Below are 19874 nucleotides of genomic sequence, written 5' to 3'. Positions count from 1 at the left end.
GATGCAATGTGAAACAAGTTGAAAAGGGTCCATTTGAACCAAAGATTCAAATGGAAGTTAAAGTTCTTATGCATAAAAAGTGTATTAGCTTGTTTCACCTAAACAGCAAGGTTAAAGTGGTTTGTCATTCATGAAACCATTACAGATGGATAGATTGAATTTTTCTGATCATTTTTCATATATAATTTGTTTGATTTGGAGCTATGGTTGATTTTCTATGATTTTTAGAAGTTTTGGCTATTTTCTGGAATTTCCTATATAAAAATAAATCCAGAAAATGAATAATTGCATCAGAATTAGGTCACGCTGATGTCAACAGGTCAAAAGGTGCCGTCCACGTCAAACCTAACCTGGGGGACCCACTGGTCAGTGACTCAGTTAGTTAACTGAGTTAATTAGAGTTAAACTAAATCTACTAAAAATGTCAGCAGGGCTGGGCCCACATATCAGTGGCTCAGGTTTAGTTTAGCGAGGGGATTAACACTAACAGTTGTGATTAGCACTAACTAACACCTAACTAATCTAGTTAGGGCCGGCCCCACGTGTCAGGACTCGGGTGGGGCCCAGCCGGGGTCAAAGTGGGTCAACCCCACCGGCGTTAAGCCACCGGCGAGGACAGACGCGGCGGAGGCATCGAGATTCCTCCTCCGGCGACCAAATAGCCGGCGGAGGGCATCTACATGCTGTTGGTGAGCTCGCGCACCGAGTGGAGCAAGAGGTGTGTGCGGGGGTGGCCGGAGATGACGCCGGCGTCGAGTCAGGCAGCGGCCGGAGTTCGAGCGTGCACGGAAACGGCGTTAGGAGGCACGACAGGGGGCGCAGAGGGGTGCTACGGCCTCTTGGGGGTGCACTGAGCATGGTGACGCGCTCAGCTGCGGCTATAGGTGACGGTAGCCACGACGGCGGCATGGCCGGCGGAGCCAAGCTCCCGGCCGTGATGGCCAATGGGGCTAGGGGCAGCTAGGGTGACGTGGCTAGGGGGAGAAGGAAGAGAAGCTCACAGGGAGTGCAGGAGTGGCCTCGGCGTGCTCGGGGAAGCACCGGAGCGAGCGGAGTGGCGTGGGGGATCTCTAGCGACCGAGGTTGAAGAAGATGGCGGTAGCGGCGTTGTAGTGCTTCCGAGGTGTCGTGGCTCGCCCGTGAGGAAGAGGAAGACGTCGGTGGTGATCGGGGACACGTCGAAGAGACGAGAGGGGTCGATGGCCACGGCGAACGGCGACGGTGGCGACGAGTTCCTCTCGGGAGGGAATGGGGAGAGAGCCAGAGGAGGGAGAGGGGCACTTGGAGAGTGGGGAAAATGAGAGGGGGACGAGGGAGAGTGTGTGGCACTCGTAGACGACGTCTTGGGCGTCGGCAGAAGCAGGAGGTGGCCGGCATGTAGCTGCAGTCGCCGGGCACGCGCCTCTCGTCCTCCTGGCAAGAGGAGGGGGATGACTAGCGATAGCTAGTGGGCTGGGCCGAGCTGGGCCAGGCCAGGGCGACAGGTAAGTCCTTTGTTCCCTTGTTTTCTCTTTTTTTATTTGCTCTGCTCTGTGTATTGAAATGATTAAAATACCATTCCATTTCTAAAAATCCTGTAAATATTCAGAGGCACATTTGAAAATATTCTAAACTGCCTAAAAATACTTCCAAGAGTATTTGAGCACTTTAAAATATTTATAATATTTAAAATGCCCAAATTCAAATACTTATGGCTTGTTCAAAAATCCGGAATGGCTCCATAATTTGCAAGACCATTTTGGCAGAGGTTTAAACTAGAACCAAAAATGGTGGGCTTTTATGAAGGGCATTTTGGGTTCATTGAAAATCCAATTGTTGGAAATTAGCATTTTCAGGGGGGTGTTGGGGTTGATTAGCCCCCATTTCAAGTTTAAAAAATATTTAAACATGATGCACATGTTCATCCAATCCTAATGCATGACTAAAAGCAGGGATGTGACAATATGATACGCTCTTTCACACATAAACCTCCTTATATCTTCCTCAAAACAGCCCCCATACCTACCTATTATGGCTTTTCCATAGCCATTCCGAGATATATTGCCATGCAACTTTCCATCATTTCGTTCATCATGACACATTCATTATTGTCATATTTCTTAGCATGATCATGTAGTTGACATAGTATTTGTGGCAAAGCAACCGTTCATAATTCTTTCATGCATGTCACTCTTGGTCCATTGCATATCCCGGTACACCGCCAGAGGCATTCATATAGAGTCATCCTTTGTTCTAGTATCGAGTTGTAATCATTGAGTTGTAAATAAATAAAAGTGTGATGATCATCATTTTCTAGAGCATTGTCCCAAGTGAGGAATAAAAAAAAGAGAAAGGCCATAAAAAAAGAGAAGGCCCAAAAAAAGAAAAAAAATGAGAGAAAAAGAGAGAAGGGACAATGTTACTATCCTTTGCCACACTTGTGCTTCAAAGTAGCACCGTAATCTTCATGTTAGAGAGTCTCTTGTTTTGTCACTTTCATATACTAGTGGGAATTTTTCATTATAGAACTTGGCTTGTATATTCCAACAATGGGCCTCCTCAAGTGCACTAGGTCTTCGTGGGCAAGCAAGTTGGATGCACGCCCACTAGTTTCTTTTGTTGAGCTTTCATACATTTATAGCACTAGTGCATCCGTTGCATGGCAATCCCTACTCCTTGCATTAACATCAATCGGTGGGCATCTCCATAGCCCATTTATTAGCCTCGTTGATGTGAGACTTTCTCCTTTTTTGTCTTCTCCACATAACCCCCTTATTATATTCTATTCCACCCATAGTGCTATGTCCATGGCTCGCGCTCATATATTGCGTGAAAGTTTATAGGTTTGAGATTACTAAAGTATGAAACAATTGCTTGGCTTGTCATCGGGGTTGTGCATGATGAGAGCATTCTTGTGTGACCAAAATGAAACATGACTAAACTATATGATTTTGTAGGGATGAACTTTCTTTGGCCATGTTATTTTGAGAAGACATAATTGCTTAGTTAGTATGCTTGAAGTATTATTATTTTTATGTCAATATGAACTTTTGTCTTGAATCTTTCTGATCTGAATATTCATACCACAATTGAGAAGAATTACATTAAAATTATGCCAAGTAGCACTCCGCATCAAAAATTCTGTTTTTATCATTTATCTACTCGAGGACGAGCAGGAATTAAGCTTGGGGATGCTTGATATGTCTCCAACGTATCTATAATTTTTGATTGCTCCATGCTATATTATCTACTGTTTTGGACATTATTAGGCTTTATTATCCACTTTTATATTATTTTTGGGACTAACCTATTAACCGGAGGCCCGGCCCAGAATTGTTGTTTTTTTGCCTATTTTAGGGTTTCGAAGAAAAGGAATATCAAACGGAGTCCAAACGGAATGAATACTTCCGGAACGTGATTTTCTCAACGAACAAGACCCGGGAGACTTGGAGCCTACGTCAAGAAAGAAAAGAGGAGGCCACGGGGTAGGGGGGCGCACCTACCCCCACCCCCCCAGGCGCGCCCTCCACCCTCGTGGGCCCCCTGTTTTTCCACCGACATACTCCTTCCTCCTATATATACCTATGTACCCCCAAATGATCAGATACAGAGCCAAAACCCTAATTCCACCGCCGTAACTTTCTATATCCACGAGATCCCATCTTGGGGCCTGTTCCGAAGCTCCACCGGAGGGGGCATCGATCACGGAGGGCTTCTACATCAACACCATAGCCCCTCCGATGAAGTGTGAGTAGTTTACCTCAGACCTATGGGTCCATAGTTATTAGCAAGATGGCTTCTTCTCTCTTTTTGGATCTCAATACAATGTTCTCCCCCTCTCTTGTGGAGAACTATTCGATGTAATCTTCTTTTTGCGGTGTGTTTGTTGAGACTGATGAATTGTGGGTTTATGATCAAGTCTATCTAAGAATAATATTTGAATCTTCTCTGAATTCTTTTATGTATGATTGGTTATCTTTGCAAGTCTCTTCAAATTATCAGTTTGGTTGGCCTACTAGATTGATCTTTCTTGCAATGGGAGAAGTGCTTAGCTTTGGGTTCAATCTTGCGGTGTCCTTTCCCAGTGACATGTGGGGCAGCAAGGCACGTATTGTATTGTTGCCATCGAGGATAACAAGATGGGGTTTTCTTCATATTGCATGAGTCTATCCCTCTACATCATGTCATCCTGCTTAAGGCGTTACTCTGTTCTTAACTTAATACTCTAGGTGCATGCTGGATAGCGGTCGATGAATGGAGTAATAGTAGTAGATGCAGGCAGGAGTCGGTCTACTTGTCTCGGGCGTGATGCCTATATACATGATCATTCCTAGATATTCTCATAACTATGTTCAATTCTGTCAATTGCTCAACAGTAATTTGTTCACCCACCGTAGAATACTTATGCTCTCGAGAGAAGCCACTAGTGAAACCTATGGCCCCCGGGTCTATCTTCATCATAGTAATCTCCTACTACTTAGTTATTTCCTTTGCTATTTACTTTGCCTTTATTTTACTTTGCAGCTTTATCATAAAAATACCAAAAATATTATCTTATCATATCTATCAGATCTCACTCTCGTAAGTGGCCTTATAGGGATTGACAACCCCTATTTGCATTGGTTGCGAGGATTTATTTGTTTTGTGCAGGTACGAGGGACTCGCACGTAGCCTCCTACTGGATTGATACCTTGGTTCTAAAAAACTAAGGGAAATACTTTCGCTACTTTGTTGAATCATCCCTTCCTCTTTGGGGAAAACCAACGTAGTGCTCAAAAGGTAGCATCGCCTGGCCGGGGAAGTTCAAGCCAGATCTGCCTCATCGCTACGACGACACCCCCGACCCGCGGAGTTCCTATAGCTCTACGAACTGAGCATCGAGGCGGCCAACGGCGACGAGAAAGTCATGGCGAACTGGTTTCCCATGGCTCTCAAGGATGGCCCCCGCTCCTGGCTCCTGAACTTGCCTCCAGGCTCAATTTCCTCCTGGGACGAGATGCGCAACCGCTTCATCGCCAACTTCCAGGGCACTCGCGACCGCCCCCCGGTTGCAGGTGACCTGCGCCGCATCAAGCAACAACCAGGAGAGACCCTGCAGAAGTACATTCAATGCTTCAATAGCGCGCGAATCAAGATCCCCAAAGTGACTGACGAGGCCATCATCTCAGCGTTCTCCGACGGCGTTCACGACATCAAGATGAAGGAGGAGCTCGCCATCCATTAGGAGTTGTGCACGACCATGGAGCTGTTCAACATCGCGACCAAGTGTGCAAGAGCTGAGGAGGGGTGCCTCTCCCTCCTCGAGCTCCCTGCTGCGGACTCGGAGGAGAAGAAGACGAAGACCAAGGACGTGAAGCGCAAGGGAGCAGACGTCCTCGCGGCGGAGCCAGACACCAACCGCGGCAGAGACCAACCTGAGCCATCCAAGGGCAGCCGACCGTTCTGCGCCTTCCATAACCTGCATACCCACAACACCAGCGACTGTCAAGAGCTCAGAGCTATTCGAGAAGGACACTTCGGTCGACGCCCCGAGCACAGCGACCGGGGCTACGGCCAAGGAGGAGGACGTGGTGGCGGACGCTGGGACGACCGTGGCCCGCGCCAGGAGTGGCACGAACGGCCTCGTGAGGACCGCTGGCAGGATCAGCCTCGCGAGGGCGCTTGGAGGGACCAGCCTCGTGAGGCTTGTCCTCAAGGCAACACTGGCCTTCCTCCATTACCGCCACCACCCAGAAGGAATGATGACCACCATCAAGACGAGGGGGTTGGGGGCTTCCAGGAGCCACGCGCCATCGTCTGCATCTTGGGCGGAGCTCAAGCCCCAGCCTCGCAGTGTATCTTCAAACAATTTCCCGTGAAGTGAATGCAGTTCTCCCCAAGCTCGAGGCCACACGCCCGCTCAGATGGTCCAGGTGCTCCATCACGTTCAGTTCGGCAGATCAGCTCAAGTGCACGGCTACTACAGGCGTCCTCCCAATGCTCTATTCACTGGTAGCAACGTGCAAGTTACCAAGACCCTCATCGACGGTGGCGGAGGGCTCAATGTCTTGTCCGTCGACACGTTCGATGACCTCCAAGTGCCATATGACTAGCTTCAGCCTACCAAGCCTTTCTCAGGAGTGACCGATGGCTCTACTACCCCAATCGGGCAGGTCTGCCTCCCCGTTACCTTCGGAGAACACAACAACTACCGCACCGAACTCATCGACTTCGACGTCGCCTACATCCACCTGCCATACAATGCCATCCTCGGGTATCCAGCCTTGGCCAAGTTCATGGCGGTGAACCATCACGGCTACAATGTCCTCAAGATGCCGAGAAGCGGTGGAATCATCATAGTCACGTGCGAAGAAAGAGACTCGGTGTGCTCCCTTGAGCGTGCCTTCCAAGCTGTAGCAATTGACGACCCCGATAGTCAGGGCGAGTGCCCTCCTGAGGCCACCCCAAGAAGAAGAAGCAGCTGCGCCAAGCAGGGCCTCAGGAAAGCAGCACCTCGTCAGGATCGGCGCCCACGCCTGGGGTGCCTCCCTCCATCACATAGGAAAGCGCACCCAACGCCCCTCTCGGGCAGGGCTCGGGGGCTCTCTTCTGGAGGGCCTCATACTTTGCCAACATCACGAGGGAGGCGCTTGGGCAGCACTTGGAGGCGTGCTTCGCGGCATGTTTCCCTCAGGAGAACACAGGGCAAGGAATGCCCACCGCTCAGGAGTTCATCACCAAGACCACTCAGGAACTGCAAGACGTGAGGGCCATGCGCGGTGGCCGCCGCTCACCAGGTGCAGCTCGCCATCCAGGCGAGGATGTCGGGCTGCATGTCTGCATCGACGTCCCAGGGCTCAATCGGGCTGCCGCTCAGGATCTTCTCTGGCCTTCGCGTGTGGGACGCTGCGAGGGCCCACCTCACAACTATGTTCGCATGCCCTTTAGCCTGCCGAGCATGGCGGCCGCCTATCAACGCAACCTGCGTAGCATCCTGGCGGCTCAGGAGGCCAGGCACCATGCGGTGCTGACGGAGATAAAGACGGTCCTCACCGCACGCCTTCACCGCCCAGGCCCCGGTGGCTCATGAGGGGCAGCCCCTTCACCGCACGCCTTCAGCTACCCCAACTCTCCTTCATCAACAGAACCAAGTGACATTTTCCAAAGTTCATTCAGCTGGGAGCGCCCCCAGGGTTGCATCATTCCCAGACCACGTGGGTCCGTCCCTGTGGCATGTATCTTTCCTTTTATGTCTTTAGCTTACCCTGTTAGGGGCGCCCCTCGGGCTGCATCATCCCCAAGTCGCTCGGGCCGGACCCAGTGGCATGCATATTCCCCGCATTTACCTGATCTAGATTGCTTTCCATGCTTAATCTATCTATGACTATCACCTGCTTGATTGTCACCCACCATGGGAGCCGCGCGCCGGCCATCTTTCTTCAGGACCCTTCGCATTGTCTAACCATCTCGCAGGACCAAGACAGCAAACAAGAACCAAGACCAGGTGCAACCCGCCTTGAGGTAGGGCCTCGTGAGTCCCGCGCCGGCTCACAAGTGTCCAGACACACCTCGTCTAGCCCTGCCGTTCAAGCCACGTGTCAGGGCGGGGCTGTACATGCCCCAGGGGCTCTCCACAGTAGGGAGTCCCCTCTCACGCAGCAGAAGCAAACCAGCAATCACCACGGCGACTGGTGCACTTCCTTGCGCTAACTTGCAGGAACTTCATGAGGGCCGCAGCAGACGGTACCGCGGACTCTCTCTCTCTTCTCTCATGTGATTCGCTTGCGCATTAAAAGGGGGCTCCTCAGCATCGCGCCTCAGGAGCTCTTACTGGCTCTCCAGCTCTCACCCCCTGACCTTGACCATGGCACGCGACCTGGCATACCAGCAGAGGCTGAGCTCGCTCGAGGGCCGGGACCTAAGGACGCAGAGCACCAAGAAGGACATGGAGGGGAGGGGGAGGCCCGCACGGGCCAGACCTAGCCACACTACAGCAACCGGCGTGCGAGTCCGGCACGACTCGAGGAGCAGACCCCAGACAACCAAAGATAAGTTCTCGCTCTAGATCCACCAGTTGCTTGCGGCACGAGACCCTCACTCACTCCCTTCGCTACCCAGCTGCGGCAACGTTTTCTTCCTTTCCCATCCTAAGACAGCTGCTTGCGCGCTAAGGGGGGCCTCTTGAGCATCGCGCCTCAAGAGCTCTTACTAGACCTCGGGCCGCTCACCTCTTGGCATTGACCACGACATGCGACCTGGTATACCAACGACGGCTGCAGCCTGCCTGGGGACCGGGACCTGTCAGCGTAGAGCACCAAGCTGCCGCAAGATTGGAAAGGGGAGGCCGAGCCTCAGCAGGATATGCGCACAAAAATCTTCATAATGAGGGCTATATTGACAAAAGGCATAACAGACGCTTTACACACCCCCACGGGGTCCATTTCTTGATTCCTCACAGGGAACAAAAGGGAAGGAATTCCTAGGGGTTCTATCTACACGCACCAGGTGTCACCGACGCCATCATCAACAGTGGGCCACGTGAGGCCGGCGCCAACCCCATCCAGATCAGCGGCGACAGCGGCTGGACGCTGCGGCCCTGCTCCGGGCTCGGCGGGAGCTCGAGGGCACGTAGCTGTCATTGCTCGTCTCCGGAGACTCCAAGAGCTCAGGAGAGTCGCTGGACCACCAGGAGACGTCGCTGTCGCTGGAGGAGCTGCAGCCGAGACCGGTGGCAGGCCTCACGCCCGCCGCAGCGTCGTCTTGGCGACCCCCTTCAGGGCAGCACTCCAGGCGGTGGCCTTCCTCATCGAAGACATTGAAGAACAGCATGGAGGCGCCGTCGTACTCGAAGTGGATCACGAGGGCGCCCTCCCCACGACAGACTCGGGTAATCTCACCCTAGCCTCGGGTCATGAAGATCTTCCAGGAGGCAACAGTTCCAATCTCCGCTCCAGTCGCTGGGGCGCCGCAGTCGGCATGCTGCTGCTAAACTTCGCGAAGGCCCCTCGGCGGCATCTCGGCAGCGAAGAACGGTGGGAGGCATATCCAGGTGCTCGAGGGCATCGCCGCCCACAGCACAAACCCGCACGAAGAGTCCACAGCGTGGACCCCTAGGGCGACGGTGTGCGCCTCCGCGGCACGGCGACCACGGCCCTGGCACGGGCGGCGCCTCTCACCGCTCCTCCCTCCGGATTCGTCGGCGTGAGCGTACAAGGGCAACGGGTACCCAGGAGGCGGCCTCTCATACCAAGGCCGCGACCCCACTTGCCTCACGACCACCTTGCGGCGATGAGACCTCCTTTTCTTCGGTGGGAGCAGCACGGGCACATTGAGGGGAGCCTTGCCCTTCTCTGCGGTTGAGAACCTCCGGCTCGATGCCATGTCTGCACAAGCAAGGAATGGAGCAAGGAAGAAGAAGCAGGAGAGGAATAGGAAGGATGGGCGACGGGGGCTCCGCCCCCTCCCATTTATACCAGGAGAAGGCCAACCAGCACCCTCCCACGATCACAGGTAATGATGGTTTTCCTTGCATGTCGCAGGGACTTGTCAAGTAGGGTAGTTGTCGAGGCAGCGTGGGGAAGCGGAGACGCCCACGTCCAATCAACCGCCACGCGTCGACCGAAGCCACATGCTATTGGGGTCTGCGGCGCTCTGCACTTTACCCTTGGCTTTGCCTCGAAGCCAAGCCCGAGCGCACCTTGGGCCTGGGGGCTACTATCAGCGTTCTGGGAACGGGGGTCCCCAGAATTGCCTGCCTGCGGCCCATGGCATGGTTTTGCTGGCAGGCCTGTACGGCCCATCTTCATCAACAAGGAATCAAGACCCTCGTGATGGGCCAAGCCTCGTGAGGCGGACGACACAAGACCTCCTCAGGAGCGGCCTCACCAGGCTAGCTCGTGAGGGGCGGAGAGTTCAAGGCCGGGCAAACCTCGGGAGGTTCTCGTGACGTAAGCCATGACGATCGAGACCAGGCGGGCGCCAGCGCGCGCAGCGTCCTTGTTTCCTCTTTGGTGCTAAGGGGGCAAGCGCATGCGTGGAGTACTGAGGCATCAAGCAAAGGTTTCCATATTGGTGCAACAAGACCAAGACCAGAAGGACGGAAATACGGAGGTCACCGTGGAACCCAAGACGGCGTCACCACCAAAGCCTTTGGCAGGCGAAGACTGCTTTTGTCAGGATAGCTTGTACTAGCTGTCCCATTTCAAATTGGCTGTTGTTGGCTCCCTTCCTGCTCAATATTTGGGGATAGGACCAGGGCCTCTATAAATAGAACTAGCCACCACCATAGTAGGGGATGGGAGGGGTCGAGAACAGAACCTTGGACCAGATCCTCACACACACAAGTTCACCAAGCACAAGAACACCTCAACCTCAGGCGACTGTTCTTCCCCTTGTACCGTTCGACCTCAGCCCAAGAGGCAATCTACCACCACCACAGTGGAGTAGGATATTACACCACAACGGTGGCCCGAACCAGTATAAATCTTGTGTCCTTTGTGTTGCGAGTTCGTCGAGTTAGTTCATGAGATTTAGATAAGTTAGGACGTGGATCGATAGGGGGAGATCTTCGCGCGCACCCCAGTGTTCGAACCTTAAGGGTTTTGCCGGAACCCGTGATCCGACACTTGGATTGGAAGGAAATGAGCCACTTTTGTAAGCTTGTCAATGACAACGAAAATAACATCATTCCCACGCTTGGACTTGAGAAATCCAGTGACAAAGTTCATTTCAATATGATCAAACTTCCATTCTGGAATAGCAAGAGGTTGGAGGAGACCAGGTGGTCGTTGGTGTTCTGCTTTCACCCTTCGGCAGACATCACATTCATTCACGAATTGAGCAATCTCTCGCTTCATTCGAGTCCACCAATACAACTGCTTGAGGTCATGGTACATCTTCGAACTGCCTAGATGAATGGAAAGAAGAGAATTGTGCGCTTCGTTCATTATGACCTTCCTTAGATCACCTTTAGGAACCACAATCCGGTCCTCGAAAAACAAAGTGTCTCTGTCATCAATGCGATAGCACTTGTATTTGGGTAAGCCCTTGGCAATCCTGTGCTTCACCTTCTCCAAAGTAGGAGTTACTTGAAGGTTAGCAAGAAAACCTTGAGGAACAACTTGGAGGTTGAGCTTGCGGAAAGCTTCACAAAGATCCGGTTGGAAAGTCTTGAGGATTAAGCTGTTGCAGTAAGCCTTCCTCCTCAAAGCATCTGCAATCACATTGGCCTTGCCTGGAGTATATTCAATACTTGGATTGTACTCTTGAATTATTTCGACCCAACGAGTTTGCCTGAGGTTGAGGTTGGATTGAGTGAAGATATACTTGAGGCTCTTGTGATCGACGAAAATGTCCATATGTCTTCCCAACAAGAGATGTCTCCATGTTATAAATGCATGGACAACTGTCGCTAACTCAAGATCGTGAGTGGGGTAGTTCCTTCCGTTGGGCTTCAACTGAAGAGAGGTATAAGCCACAACTTTCTTATCTTGCATTAACACAGTGCTGAGACCTTCCAATGAGGCATCACAGAGAACTTTGAATGGCTTGGATTCATCAGGAGGAGTTAAGACGGGAGTTGAGACTAGCTTCTCTTTAAGAGTGTTGAAAGCAACGTCACACTCAGGAGTCCAGACATACTTGACATGCTTCTGGAGGAGGTTAGAAAGAGGCTTTGCAATCTTTGAGAAATTCTCAATGAATCTTCGACAATAGCTCGCAAGTCCAAGGAAACCGCGAAGCTGCTTGACATTCTGAGGAGGCTCCCAGTTCACAATTGCAGAAACCTTATCAGGATTAACAACAATGCCCTTGGCAGAGATGATATGACCAAGATAAAGAACTTCATCAATCCAAAACTCACATTTGGAAAACTTTGCATAGAATTGATACTCTCTGAGCTTGTCGAGCACCAATCGCAAATGTTTGGCATGATCCTTCTTATTCTTGGAGAAAACCAAGATATCATCGAGATACACCAGGATGAATTCATTTGTGTATGGGTTGAAGATGAAGTTCATCAAGCGAGAGTACGTTGGAAGAGCATTGACAAGACCGAAAGATATGAAAGTATATTCATAAGAACCAAAGCTTGTTTTGAATGCTGTCTTGGGAATATCTTGTTCACAAATGCGAATCTGATGATAACCCATACAGAGGTCAAGCTTGGAGAATACTTTAGCACCTTTAAGTTGGTCGAATAGCTCATTGATGTTGGGAAGTGGATACTTGTTCTTGATTGTCCTCGTGTTCAATGGACGATAATCGACGCAAAGTCGGTCTGTGCCATCCTTCTTCTGGACAAACAGAACACCACAACCCCACAGAGATGAACTCGGTCTGATCAAACCCAAACGCTCTTATTCATCGAGTTGTTTCTTCAATTCCTTCAGCTCCTTTGGTCCAAGCTTGTATGGACGCTTGCAAATGGGTTCTGTATCAGGCTCAAGATTGATAATGAATTCAACTGGTCGGTGAGGAGGCATTCCCGGAAGCTCTTCTGCAAACACGTCTTGGTACTCACAAACAACTGGAATCTGAGAAATTGCATCCAACTCTCCCTTCTCATTGAGAGAAAATAGTCGAATTGTTTCGTCACGAGCGGCATAGATGATCACATCCTCAGAAGAGTGTGTAAACATAATCTCCTTGGCAACACTGTCAAGTTGAGCCTTGTGCTTAGAAAGCCAATCCATACTGAGAATTAGATCAATATCCCAGTCACCAGGAACAATTGGAGAAGCCATAAATTTATAGTTGCCCATCTTGATACCGACATTCAGAACCAACAATCTAGAGCTCAAACGCTTAGCCGGAGAAACAACTTGCAATGCTTTAGTTAATACCTCAGTGTCAAAATTATGCTTCGACGCAAATGGATATGACATGAAAGAATGCGATGCACCAGAATCAAATAAGACTTTTGCAGGAATATCATTAACTAGAAGATTACCCATGATCACTTGAGAAGAATCCTCTGCTTGAGCTGAATTAATCATGTTCACCTTTGCAGACTTGGTATTATGCTTGACCACTACATTTCTTGAAGATATCACAAGAGGAGGAGGCGGAAGACCCTTTGGTTTAAGCACTTGTTTGCATAGTGACCTTTCTGCTGACACTTGTTGCAAGTGACCTCTAAAAGCAGACGATGATAAGGAGCACTTGACCTTGGAGCTTGAGTCTGAGACTTGTTCTGATATCCTAGGTTGGGTGGGTGGGAGGATCCATGGCCACCTTTGTTCTTCTACTAGTAGGGCTGACGAAACGGAGGGGCAGAGGAAGCCAGAACTTCTGTTGCCTAGCTGCCACTTGTGAGGAAGAAGAAGACTGGACTGCATCCCTGATTCTCTTCTTTGAAGCCTCACACTTGAGCTGAGCACCTTCTTGCTTGAGGGCCATGTTATAGAATTGATCGAACTTAGTAGGCTCAAGAAGCACGAGAGCTAACTGCAGATCTTCTTTGAGGCCACCTCTGAAGTGATAGATCATGCTCTTTTTATCAGGAACGTCTTGTTTAGCAAAGCGAGCAAGTTTCTGAAATTGGATGTTGTATTGGTACACGGACATGCTTCCTTGCTTGATATTGCGGAACTCCTCTCAACAACACTTGTTGGAATATGATGAGCTCTGAAATCACGGCAGAAATCATCCCAGGTAATCACTCGACCTCCTCTGGAATCTTTGTATTGTTGATACCAATCAGCAGCTTGGTCCTTGAGCTGAAAAGAAGAGAACTTGACATAGTCCTCAGGTCTGACATTGCTACATTCAAAATGCTTGCTGATGCCCATGAGCCAATCATCAGCGTCTGTGGCCTCGGCATAGTAGCTGAAAGACTTTGGCTGATTTGCAAGGAACTGGTTGAGGGTAGCAACCTGAGGCTGATTGTTGAACTACCCTTGACCTTGATTTCCTTGGTTGCCTTGGCCTTGGTTGCGCTCTTGCAAGAGTTGCAAAGGCATCTGGGCATTGGCATTGGTGGCTGCCATGACAGCCTGCCATGCCTTCGGAGGCGCAGGTGGAGGGTTCGCCTGTTCCCCATCATTACAGTCCGGATTCAGACGCGTTGGAGGAGCCGTCCTGAAGAGGGTGACTGTGACGCCCCAAGACCGGAGCTTCAGGTGCCTTCCGTGATTTCCGGGTTTCATCGTGTGAATTGTTTGGTTCGTTGCATTCACCATTGCATCATGTGCATTGCATCGTGTCATCATGCCGTCTTTTTCTAAACAATCAAATCGTATGGATCTTTGATTCATTTAAATCGAGGGATATTCACATGGTGATTCTCTTTATAACATATCCTCCCAATATTGGGGGGCTATAATAAATATTCCATCCTTTGGAATTTACCACAACACACTTGCAAAAAATTCCATGCTCTTCTTACTAAATTCCTCGTCTTCAAACTTTGCCCTAAATTCTTTCTTCACTTTCCGGAGTTCCTCCAAAAACCTCAACATTTTTGGACACTTTGAAAAACCTGTCCTAGTTCAAACCTTTTGAAATCTGTCAATCTTGGCCATTTCTATTTTCTAGGAACGAGCACATTTTTGTGAGTTCAGGAAATCATCTGCATTCCAACTTCTTACCTAACACCTCCTTCCTTTTTCTTCTCTTCTTTGTTTTTTTTTCTGTTTTAGAAATAAGAATGAGGGAGAGAGAGCGCCCCTGCCAGCTCTTTCGGGCCGGCCAACCAGCAGCCCTCCACCGCGTCGGCCCATTTTCCCTAGGCCCAGCCATGCCCCGACCTAACCCTACCCAATCCCGATCGATCCCCATCTCTGTCCCTTGAGCGCCGCCGAGCCTTCGTCCCTCTCCCTCGATGCCGTCCTTCCTCGCGATGCCCTTGCTGCCTCCCCTCCTCTGCGTCGCCGCCTCCTAATGGCGTCGCGTCCAGCCTCCCCCGCTAGAACTCTTAGAGCTGAGCTTCCCCGAGCGCCTCCTCCTTGTTGCCTCGCCTGTCACTGAGCAGGAGCTCCGCCGCCTCGACTCCTAGTCCGGGCTCCATCGACCGCTCCCTCCTCGGCTTCCGGCCTCGTCCAAGCCACCCTGCCGTCGCCCCTGCTGCCTCACCCATGACCTGCTCCCTCCTTGTTCGGCCTTGACTTGTGCTAGCCTCCCCCGTCTCCTTGGCCAAGCTACGGCCATGCTCCGACGCCGCCCTCTACATCAGCCGAGCAGCGCCGCCATCGCTTCCCCGAGCTCCCTCCTACACCTGACCGCGTCCAGCTGGACAACTCCGCGCCTTCGTCCTGCTACTGCCACACGACATCTCCGCGTCGGACACCAACTCGTCCTCGAGCTTCGAACCTCATCCTTGGCGCCGGTCTCCTTGCAAGAAGGCACAATTACAAGTCTCCAGCGTAGTCCAATGAGCCCCTGCTCCTTCCCTCGCTGCCCACATGACGCTACCTCCATTGCACCCTCCTCGAGCAGGAGCATTTTGGGTTCGCCAAGTACATCTACACGGTGACGCGCCCAGTACCTTTACCGCCCTCTTCGGAATCGCCAAGAATGCCAAGACCGCCTTCGTGGAATTCGCCAAGTACACCACCGACAAGACCACATGGATGCTCGAACGAGTACCGAACGAAACACCAAGTACCACTATCGCCGAGTATGACTGCTTCCATGATGATACGAGCACAACTACCGTCGACCCTCGAAGCCTCCATGGACGTCAAGTCCCTCGCCGTGACCCTGAACATCTAGAGAAAATTGTGCAACTAAGAACGTGAACGACTACCGCCGCCAAGATCGCTAGTACCACTACCATCATCGAGGTCCGATAGTACCACTACTTCTACTACCATCACGGGAACGACTACTTCCTCTACTTTCCTCGACGAACTCGAACCGTCCCATTTGCATGCTTTAAAGGTATACCGCCGAGAACGACCACCCCGTGGACGAATGCATGTGTGGTGTATGAGATGCCCGTGTTTGCTCTGTGTCGGAGTTGTTCGTTGCACGACGCCCCTCTTTTGCCTTGCCACCGTCATGTGGGACACCCGGTTTCCGGGAGCACCCCACCATCCTTGCATGACACACTTCCGTCACTTTTCCTTTTGCACCGGTATCCCCGTGGGCTACCGGATCAGCGGAATGTTGTCGTGGCATCATTTCCGTTTCGCCGCCGTGGCACCATTCTCGTTATCATTGCCGTGGCACCCCTTTCGTTTCTGCCACGATGACAAATGCTTCATAACAGGCTCTTATCAACATTTTCATAAACTTGCATAAAACTTGCACATGTCATCCGCTTCATGATAATAACACTTAAAATGTTTAAAATTGTTGTTTGTCGTAAATTGCTAAATGCATATGGGGTTTTACCGGAATTGTTGTTTGGCGTTCCGACCTCATTTAAACATTCCTAAATATATAATTTCTTTATGCTTCTCCTATTGCCATGTTTAACAACATTTAATATTGTTGAGTACCTAAACAAGAGAGAACTCAATAAGTCATGTGGTGTTTCATCAATATGCAACTCGTTGCATATTGAGCTCCACTTAATTTGTAGTATTGTTTGTGCACTTTGCCATGCCATACCTCATTAAACCGAACATGCATCATACTTGGTTGTGCATCATGCCATGTTTATGTGATGGTTGTTTACCATGTTGCTTGCTTCTTTCCGAGTTGCTTCTCTCGTTAGCTTCAGTTTCATTCCGGAGTTGTGAGGATCCGTTCGACTACATCCATTTATCTTCTTCATGGACCCGTTCTTCTTCCTTGCGAGATCTCAGGCAAGATGACCATACCCTCGAAATCACTTCTATCTTTGCTTGCTAGTTGCTCGCTCTATTGCTATGCCGCGATAGCTACCACTTGCTTTATCATGCCTCCGATATTGCCGTGTCAAGCCCCTAACCCACCTTTTCCTAGCAAACCGTTGTTTGGCTATGTTACCGCTTTGCTTAGCCCCTCTTATAGCGTTGCTAGTTGTAGGTGAAGTTGAAGCCGGTTCCATGTTGGAGCATGGATATGTTGGGATATCACAATATCTCCTATTTAATTATTTAATGCATCTATATACTTGGTAAAGGGTGGAAGGCTCGGCCTTATGCTTGATGTTTTGTTCCACTCTTGCCGCCCTAGTTTTCGTCATACCGATGTTATGTTCCTTGATGTTGCGTTCCTTACGCGGTTGGGGGAATGGGACCCCCTTGATAGTTCGCTTTGAATAAAACTCCTCCAGCAAGGCCCAACCTTGGTTTTACCATTGCCACCTAAGCCTTTTCCCCTTGAGTTCTCCATACTCAAGGGTCATCTTTATTTTAAACCCCCGGGCCAGTGCTCCTCTGAGTGTTGGTTCAAACCTGTCAGCAGCCGGTGGCCACCAGGGGCAACTCTAGGTTGGCCTACCAGAATCTTGGACAATCTGGTGTGCCTTGAGAACGAGATATGTGCAGCTCCTATCGGGATTTGTCGGCACATTCGGGTGGCTTTGCTGGTCTTGTTTTACCATTGTCGAAATGTCTTGTAACCGGGATTCCGAGTCTGATCGGGTCTTCCTGGGAGAAGGAATATCCTTCGTTCACCATGAGAGCTTGTGATGGGCTAAGTTGGGACACCCCTGCAGGGTTTTGAACTTTCGAAAGACGTGCCCGTGATTATGGGCAGATGGGAATTTGTTAATGTCCGGTTGTAGAGAACTTGACACTTAACTTAATTAGAATGAATCAACCGCGTCTGTAGCCGTGATGGTCTCTTCTCGGCGGAGTCCGGGAAGTGAACACGGTTCTTGTGTCATGCTTGAACGTAAGTAGATTCAGGATCACTTCTTGATCACTTCTAGTTCACGACCGTGCTTTGCTTCTCTTCTCGCTCTCTTTTGCGTAAGTTAGCCACCATATATGCTAGTGCTTACTGCAGCTCCACCTCACTACCTTTTCTACCCATAAGCTTAAATAGTCTTGATCTCACGGGTGTGAGATTGCTGAGTCCTCGTGGCTCACAAATACCTCCAAACAGTTTGCAGGTGCCGATGATACCAGTGAAGGTGACGCAGCCCAGCTCAGGTGGGAGCTCGATGAAGTCCTTGTTCGTTGTGTTGTTTCATTTCCTGTTGATCACTAGTGGAGCCCAGTTGGGACGATCGGGGATCTAGCATTTGGGGTTGTCTTTATTTATGTTGGTTCCGTAGTCGGGCCTTGATTGTATTCTGGATGATGTAATGCTATATTTATGTATTGTGTGAAGTGGCGATTGTAAGCCAACTCTTTATCCCTTCCTTATTTAGTACATGGGATGTGTAAAGATTACCCCTCTTGCGACATGCCTACTATGCGGTTATGCCTCTAAGTCGTGCTCCAACACGTGGGAGATATAGCCGCATCGTGGGTGTTACAGTGACAACCATTAGAATCTTGATAGACAGATAGACAAGCTGAATCAATGAATAGAAATTGCAACATATAGTCTTCACCATAAACATTCGAACAGAGATTGAACGAATGAATTCCAAAGTTAACATCACATGTCCGTTAAGTTGAGAAGCTGCTTAGATAAAGGTAGATGAATGAAACAACAAGGTACGACTGGAACAAATAAGTGGTAAGGATTACCCAATCACAAACCAAATATCCGCGGGAAGAAATACTAGAGCTACTTGAATTCCCACCTATAAACTCCCGAAACTTTCTGGTTATGCAATCTGGTGTTGGGGATACAGGGAGGCAGAATATATAACACACAACTAACAAGCCCTACGCTCCAACTGTATCCATCTGTCAACACATAACCAAGAAAACTCCGTAAATCATGTACCTCAACCTTCGAAAAGCATCCGTTATACGAGTTATGGAAATACTCCCGAACTCCCGCCCCAGTACTGGGTGGCGTCGAGGTTATCTCACCAACAACTGAATAAAAGATATTTTCGATGTCGGTGAACTCAGGTATTCCAGAACTGCCACGATAAAATTTTCATGACAACACCTCAGAGCTCAACTCCTCGGGACACTGCCACAACCCCTAAATGTCAGGAGGCACCAAGAACAATGTTCTCGTCACAAGAATATCGGAACGATCCGAAGATACCCGCGTGATCCTAAATTTTCTTAGTGAAATTTGAGGAGAGGAAAGTCAAAACATCTATGTCTGGAGACCTCACCAGAGCGACGAAGGGATTGAGGAGTAAAAAGAATCCTACTCTCTGTTATATATAATCCTAAGACTCAAAACATTTTTGTTCTAAACTCAACAACGTCAGCGATTCGATCAAGTAGGGGGCTCCTAAGTCGGGGATGGCTATGATTACCAACTTGTAACACCCATGATGCGGCTATATCTCCCCATGTCGAGGCACGACTTAGAGGCATAACTGCATTGTGCTTTTGTCGCAAGAAGGGTCATCTTCACACAATCCCATGTAATGAACAAGAAAGGGATAAAGAGGGTTGGCTTACAATCGCCACGTCACACAATACTTAAATAATTCATACATCATCCAGAGTACACACATAGACCGACTACGGTCAAATCCAAATAAAGAGAAGATAACCCCAAATGCTAGATCCCCGATCGTTCCAACTGGGCTCCACTACTGACCATCAGGAAATGAAACATAGTAACGACCAAGGTCCTCGTCAAACTCCCACTTGAGTTCGGCAACATCACCTGCACTGGTATCATCGGCACCTGCAACTGTTTTGGTAGTATCTGTGAGTCATGAGGACTCAGCAATCTCAAAACCTGTGAGATCAAGACTATTTAAGCTTATGGGTAGGAAAAGGTAATGAGGTGGAGTTGCAGCGGTCGTGAATGAGAGTAAGATGAGAAGCTACACAACGGTCGTGAAGCTAGAAGTGATCAAGAAGTGATCCTGAAACTACTTACATTCAAACATAACCCAAACCGTGTTCACTTCCCGGACTCTGTCGAAAAGAGATCATCACGGCAACACA

Source organism: Triticum aestivum, chromosome 2A, assembly GCF_018294505.1.
Source record: "Triticum aestivum cultivar Chinese Spring chromosome 2A, IWGSC CS RefSeq v2.1, whole genome shotgun sequence".
NCBI lineage: Eukaryota > Viridiplantae > Streptophyta > Magnoliopsida > Poales > Poaceae > Triticum > Triticum aestivum.
Note: the sequence above shows the minus strand (reverse complement) of the source record.